At 48.5% G+C, this 7814-nt stretch overlaps 1 protein-coding gene across 4 annotated transcripts in view; it reads right to left on the minus strand.

Annotated features, from left to right (window-relative positions):
- GATAD2A (GATA zinc finger domain containing 2A) overlaps positions 1-7517 on the minus strand; it is a 92183-nt gene extending 84666 nt beyond the window's left edge. For all 4 annotated transcript variants that reach the window (XM_065917347.1, XM_065917343.1, XM_065917346.1 and 1 more), the window contains exon 1: positions 7212-7517. The gene's annotated coding sequence lies outside the window, so the exon portion shown is untranslated. The remainder of the gene's footprint in view (positions 1-7211) is intronic.
- Between the last annotated feature and the right edge of the window lie 297 nt (positions 7518-7814).

Genomic DNA, 7814 nt, shown 5'->3' on the forward strand with positions numbered 1-7814 from the left:
GGTTTTTGCTATAACATACTGCAGCCACATCGTGTGTAAGTTTGAGCCTTTTTCTAGTTACCCTGTCATGCTTCAGAAGGCACAGCAAGTCCACAGGGTATACCAAGGTGATGCAGTGGTGGTGGTGGCAGAAGCAGCAGGGGCAGTATAAGGCTACAGTGGACTAAGGAAACCCATTAGGAAAAATCAGCCAATCCAGGAACCTCTACATCAGGGGTCCCTAACCTCTTGGAATGCCTGATGATCTGAGGTGGAGCTGATGTACCAACAGAAATAAAGTGCACAATAAATGTAATGTGCTGGAATCATCCCAGAATCATCCTCCTTCCCTCCGGTTCATGGTAAAACTGTCCTCCATGAAACCAGTCCCTGGTGCCAAAAAAATTGAGGACTGCTGCTCTAGATCACTGGCCCTCAATCATAAACAGCAGCCTGTGGCCCCAACATGGACTGGTTTGCTCTTGGGCAGTATTAACTGCCATTGGTAGCTATCCAAACTTGGGTGCCAACCTCAAGAGGAATAGCCAGCCTTGATATGATTCTATAAAAATTACCTTTACTGTTGTTTAGCTGTTAAGTTGTGTTTGACTCTTTGTGACACCATGGATTGTAGCCCACCAGGCTCCTCTGTCCATGGGATTTCCCAGGCAACAATACTGGAGTGGGTTGCCATTTCCTCCTCCAGGGGATCTCCTGTATTGGAAGGCGGATTCTTTACCACTGAGCCATCTGGGAAGCTACCTTTACTAGGCACCCACAACAGTCTGGCTGCTTGCTTCATGCTTACCATCCCCACCAGCAAATGAAGAGACGAAGGCTCCAATGTTAGGCCACTTTCCTAAGGGCACAAAACCAGCAAGTGGCAGAATCTGGCTTTCTGGCTCTAAAATTTCTCTTGCACACAGGGCTTCCCATGGCACTTTTTACCAAGCAGTAAAGACAAATAACAGCAAATTTATTATTATCCAAGAACACACTCTTGCAGAAGGATCTATCTATTGTCTGCTTCCGTAAGTTCTCTACACATCTCCAGAGCAGCCTTTTGCAGGCAAGCTACTGCAGGGAACCCTGTGATAATGCAACAGGAAACTGTCCTGTTAACCACCCTGCCAGACAGTCCTGAATTTGTGGGTACATAAGCTGGGCCTGCAGTCCTGCTAAGTGCAGGTCCACTAGCTCCCAGCTCTGACAGAGCAGCTTACTGAGCAAAAAGTGAGAGCCTAACATGTTTTCTATGCTCACCCTGGAGCCTAAGAACGCAGCCTGGAGGGCGGGGAACAGGAAGTGAAGAGAGAGCAAGCATCCACTTCCCAAGGGCAGCAGAGCCCAGAGGTGGGAGTCTGATCACGTGCACAACTGCAATACTTGTCCACGCCCACTTCCGGCCTGGGCTTTCCTCTTCTCCTCAGGAGTCAGTACTTGGGTGGAGAGAGAGGAAAAGAAGACTACCAGCAACTCCTTGTAATATGCTCCCTCTCCCCTGGAACCTGGGCCCTGAATGAGTATCCACCCCTGCTCTCTGGCTCCACCCCTCATAAATACATTTACTTAAGAAAAACACCTGTCACATGATTGATCTAAGTGGACTAACATCAAATCTGGACCACAACATAGAAAAATCAAACTAGTGCTTCCCCAGTCCCAATATAAGAAGGAACGATAGGGCAGAGGGAACTCTGCGCCAAGAATACTAATACAAGATAAAGCAACCTAGCTCCTTGAAATCTCACCTTGCCTATGCCATAAACAACAGCCAAGTACTACCCTTGTCTGATTTTTTTTTTTAAGAGATTTCAAATGAGGCAAGAGGACATTTAGAGTTGTATATTTCTTTGCATATCTGGGCTTCCCAGGTGGCACTAGTGGTAAAGAACCTGCCTGCCAATTCAGGAGACATTAGAGACATGGGTTCAATCCCTGGATCAGGAAGATCCCCTGGAGAAGGGCACTGCTGCCCACTCCAGTATTCTTGCCTGGAGAATCCCATGGACAGAGGAGCCTGGTGGGCTACAGTCCATAGGGTCGCACAGAGTTGGACATGGCTGAAGCAACTTAGCATGCATGCATGCATCTCTGCATAATAGGCACTGCCATGAAGAAATGCCACGGGATTCCAAAAACACACTGCCACCAGCTTCAGGAGAAGCACAGCTGAAAATGCTCTGGGAAATAACCATTCCAGAATCTCTTTTGTTTGTCCAAGACTATAGCCCCAGTCATCCTGGATCAACTAGTGCCAAAAGCCAACAATCAACCAGGAAAACACCATAATTTCTGCTTCCTTTCAGAGAGAGGAAACAGAAAAAAAAGGTCCAGTGAGGAAATCAGAAGAGTAGTAAGGTTTTACTTCCAAACTTTCAAGAAACTCTACCCCAAAATCTCAACATCCAGGGATAGTCTCAGAGAAGCCCTGAGATATTCTTTCATTCATTCATTTGCCTGTGACCGAGATGTACTATCCTGGAGGCCTGACAGCATCTCTCTAGCCTGCTCACTGCTAGACTTCCAGCACGCAGCACGGCGTGCCTAGTGCATCATTTTTTGCAGAATTATTTGCTGGCATAGGAAGTTATATGAGCCAGAAGATCTAACACTTTCTATTTTCCAATCCAATTTAACTTACATTAAAAAAAAAAAAAAACCCTACCTTAGAGCCACACAGGAAAACTCATAACAAGTTAAGCCCTTACTTGAGTGTTCAAATGGCCCTTATATGCCACTTTGAAGGGATAAATTCATATCCAAGCAACACATCCATATAGACAAAGGCAGACAATCTGCAGAGAGGATAAAGTCAAACTTAATACTAGACATTCAAAATAACAACATCCATTTATTTGAATGGAACAACTCCATAGAGTAGTTACTTCCCAATTCCAAAAGAGGTCAGCTTCTTTCTTATCATCAAAATCCCGCAGGGATTTAATGCCCCCAGTGCTGTCTCCAACAGGAAGGAAACCCTGACTTCCCAGCTATTTCAGTTATATAAATCAACAGTTTATCATCCAGAGTTAGAAGCTGGGCAGTGTTGGGACCCACATGCCTTTTAGAGCAGCCTACCAACGGATAACCACGTTACATTACATCTAATAAATGTACCTAGATCAATATCATTTCTAACTATCCAAGGGTTTTTATTGCTGTAAGGATCTTTCAATTCAAAAAACAGAAAGGTTTAAAAAACTTCCTGTTAGATAAAAGAGATGAGATGGTGGCGCCACCATCCACCAAAGTGAAGTCTGTGGTACATAAGAGACATAATTTCAGAAGGGATAATAATCCCTTTAAAGTTCTTAACCTTGTGTTTTATATTTTAAAAGTAATAAACTTTGCTCCTTTCCCATATAATGGAATAAATGTCCTTAAGAGAATTAAAGAGAATTTTAAGACTGGTAGATATTTCTTAGCTTCAACAGTAAAATTCACTGTGTATGTATGAAAGGGGGGGGGGGGGACAAAGGGAGGGAGAGGGGATATTTTTTGGAGGGAACCCTTTTCTTTTAACTTGGGAGCAATGCAGTGGAGGCCTAGCTCAGATTTCTCACTCACTATTCCCCTGCAACCCAGGTTTTAGCTATCAGGGACAAGTGCCATCTGTCCCCACATGAATAAGTGAAAAAGGTTGAGCCCAACTCATCAGGCCCAATTTTAAGGCATTCACTAATTGCTAAGAAAAACAGCTTCTCAGGGAAAAAAAAAAAGTGTCCTGCCCATTCCAGTCCCCATCCACAGAGGCTGAGTTAGCATCTCCACAGTTCTTTGTATATTTGGGACCTCAAGGTGAATTCTGATCTCATAGGCACTATGCTACACACTCAATGTACTATTATTGTGTGGCAACAAATGCCTTTGTACATCATGTTTGCAGTCTTTTGCCCCCAAATCTGACCCATTACCCAAAAAGAATGGTTCGTCTTCCAAGGTTCTAATGTGTAAGAAGAGATCACTTATCAGGTAACTGTTTCGTATCCTTCAGTCAAGCAGTCCCAAAATCTGGCCTAGGATCTTGTATGGTTCACCTTCTTTTTCTTCCCACAATTCAAGTTTGTAATAATCTTCTATCTGGCCTGTGGTCTAATTATAGTAATATATCTCCTTGTCCTTAGCTCACAGGTTACCCCATTTTACAGAGGGAGAAAGCAAGGCCAAGGCAAACACAAACCCCTGCCACAAAGCCAAACTATCTCACAACTGCTATCTGAACACAGAAAAATGCTAGACCCAGGTAGGCAGTGGATTTTGCAAGAGACAAGTTTCTTTCTCTTTGCTCTTTGGGCATATTTAGCCTTGGCAAAATATCAAACGTTTCCTGGTCTGGGAGTCCAGGCCAGAACCATAGTCTCCTGAGCACAACAACCAACCTTTATTGCACACCAACCATGTGCTAGGTGCTGTGCTGGCTGCCTCTGGTTCATTATCCTAGATTCATTCAATCACACATCTAGGAAGCACTTCCCATTTCTAGGCACCTTCACACATATTCACGGAGATGTGACCCCTGCCTCAAATATTTAGTAACGTGCTGATCTTGTGCCATAACTTATCTAGGGCCACACAGCTAGGAAGGACAGACCCAGAATCTGAATCAGGTCCTTCTGACTTCAAAGTTCCCCCTTCCCTAACACCTCACCCTGCCGGTCCTATGGGTTTCATTTCAAATAATAAACATGTGCCAGCACTTCTCTGCCCTGTCTCAGGACATCTTAAGCCTCGAGTTCCCCACCATCTTCCTTTTCCCTTCAGGGCAGTGCCTACAGCTGACCAGAAAGAGGCAGTAGAGAAGCAACCAGGTCCGTGGCAGCCTCCTGCCTGGACTTGACTACTGCAGGAGCAGCGGGCCCAGGAAACTCTCCAAGCGCTTCTCCACAGAAGAAAATAGCTCGAGTTGAAACTTGTGTCCACATGGTCCACCGACAGATTTAGAACTCAAATTATAGCCTCGGCAGGAGCCTTCACAAAGGACGCAAATTAAGCAAGACCCAGATGGAAATGAACAGGAGAGAGACAGTCTTAAGTCAAACTGTAAAGTGAACTGAGTTCTAGCAGAGTCAGAGGGAAGAACTGGTTGAAATGCTAAACCCACCAAGTTCAGCCTCTATTTCAGAACTCCACTTCAGGAACATTTCTCCCCATGTTTTTAGCCTGAGACTTGTGCATGGACACGAACTGGTTACAAGTTACTCAGGTTTCAAATTGAGTTCATTCCTGTCCTTTGGACCATCTCTCAATGCCAGCATTCATCAACTTGGGCTCCAGAGAGCTCTGCGTTTGGCAAAACAGATAAAATTAGCTACTGGAGTGAATTTGGAATCCAGGGTGGGCCACTAAAATAAAGTACACATGAGATTTGTAAAAGCCATGTAAAAACTTCCTTTGAGCCAAGCTGAAGGCACCTAACTTAGAGAAATGAATTCAAATCCCCTGTTCTCTGCCTCCCTTCCTCCCTTCCTCCCTTCCTGAATTGAAGGTGACCCATTTCCTGCTTCTTGCCCTGCCTTTCAAACCAGAGTGTCCCACAAACTGAAGATCCACTAGAGATCAAGGGGTAAGTGAGTCGACCTCAGGAGAGAAAACACAGCAGGAAGACCTGAACGAGCGTTTTTTTTTTTTTCTTCTCCTTTTGCAGGGGTTGGGGGTGAGTTCAAGCGCGCAGAGGACTGAGGGATGGGACAGGAAATGGGTCAATCCCACAACATGAAGGTGTGATAATGGGGTACAATGCTCCAGCCCTGTCCGTCCTGTCTCTGCACTGGCCTGACAACACTGTAGTGGCCCCGTGACTCAAACATGGAGTAACCACAATTGTCATTTGACAACAGCTCTTGCTCCCCCAAATCTAGCAGGTCTTAAAAGGATAAGAGAAAACAGCGTTTTGTTTTTTGCCTGTCTCCCAATTTCCCTTCCAGCCACAAATTCCTCCAGGTCCCCTGAAGCTGAGGTAAAAATTCAGAGAATACCCCTAATCTGGCCAGAAAGAAGAATGAAGGTGGGAGGGGCATATTTCCAATCTCTCCTTCCAGAACAGAGAGGAGTGAGTACCAAAAACAGAAACAGGGGAACTCTGAAGTTGGAGTCTCGAAGGAAAAGTGAGGGAAGAGTTTTTGCATTAAAGAACCAGGAGGGAAACCTTAGGAAAGGGGAAATGTCCTCAGGCAAGTGGAAGGAGAACCCCTGGGAATGGACAGGGACCCTTCAGAGAAGTGAAGAAACTCATTCCCTCTTCAATCAGAGAGGGGGTATCTTGAAAGAGTGGAGGCATACCTCAGGAATGTGAGGAGCCTAATAAAGTGGGACATTTCACTTTAGGAAGAGAACCTATGGAGAAGCCAGGGACCCCTCCAAACTCTGCAGCACCCATAGATTAGTAGGAGTCCCCCACAAAATGGAAACTGTTTTGGAAAAGTGGGGAACATTTCCTCAAACAAATCAGGATCCAGTCATATGTATGGGCACTTTGGAGTAGTGGGCCCCCTCAGGAAAATCGAGGTACTCATCAAAAAGTTAGGGGGTCCCATCAAAAGTGAGGACAACTCAAAAAAGTGGGGGATACCTCCAAGAAGGATTCTGACAGAAGCAGGAACACCTCAGATTAGTTGAGGGGGAGGCACATGGGGAAAGGAGGAGGTCACCCAAAGAAGTGGGGACAGAGAAGCAGGGAGAGCAACGCGGAAAGGTAGGGGGGAAGGGGAACCTATGAAAAGTAGAGGACACCTTAAAAAAGCTAGGGCAAAAAAGGAACACAGTACACAGTGGGACAACAGCTCAGAGAAGCAGGGATCTCCTACAGAGGTGGGGGTCCCCCAGAGAACTGAGGGGGAGGGTCCCCTAGAAACAGGAATACCTCCCCAGAGAAGTGGCGGTCCCTCAGGGAAGATGGGGGTCGGTCCCAGAAAGGGAGGCGGTCCCGCATAAAAAGCAACCCCTCGGAGAAGCAGAGGTCCCCTTAGAGAAGTTGAGAGGAGGTGTCTCAGAGACGCGGGGCCCTCAGAAAACGGGCCCCTTAGCGAAGCAGGAGGTCCCTCAAAGAGATGGGGCACCCTCAGGGAAGGGAGGCTCCCCTCAGAGAGGCAGGGTCCCTTAAAGAAGCAGGTTCCCCCAGACAAGAGGGTCCACGCGTGGAAGCGGCCCCCTCGGAGAAGCGGAAGCCCCAGAGAAGCCCGGGGCACCGGAAGCCGGGGACCCGCCACCAGCGGCGTCCGCCCCTCACTCACCGAAGTTGCTCGGCGCCTCTGCGGGCGGCTGCTGGGCCCCAGACGACCTCGGGTGGCAGGATCGGATCCCGTCCGCTCGGGTCTCGCGGCGGCAGCTCCCTCAGGTGGCGCCCGCGGCGCCGACTGCGGCGGCGACAGGACGACGGACGATCGACCGACTGACTGCGCGGGCGGCGCGGAGCGCGTTCGGGCAGCGGGGTTGCGCGTGCGCGCGCCGGGGCGCTGACCCCGGGCGGGAGGAGCCGCCGCGCCGCGCTCGAAGCCGCCGCTTGGTCTCGCCGCTCCGTCTCACACTGAAATTGCCCGCTTCGCAGCCCGGCTTCCCCGGTTGCTAGGCAGATTTCGCCTCTCACACTTCCGGGTTGAGGCACGTCTCACCGAGTGGCGGCGCCGCAGGCCAATGAGGTCCGGCCAGAGTTCCCGGGATCCGCGCCCCGGAGAGGGCGTGACCAGTCTCGTGACGGACAGCATTCGGCGGCCAATGATCATACGGGCCGGCTGGCCCTCGGGATCGCGCCGGGGGCTTGGGCGGGCCCGAGGAGGCGGGACAAGATGAATGACATGCGCTTTACCAATGGGAGAGTGGAGCGGACCTCCGGTCCA

Source organism: Muntiacus reevesi, chromosome 1 (assembly GCF_963930625.1).
Source record: "Muntiacus reevesi chromosome 1, mMunRee1.1, whole genome shotgun sequence".
NCBI lineage: Eukaryota > Metazoa > Chordata > Mammalia > Artiodactyla > Cervidae > Muntiacus > Muntiacus reevesi.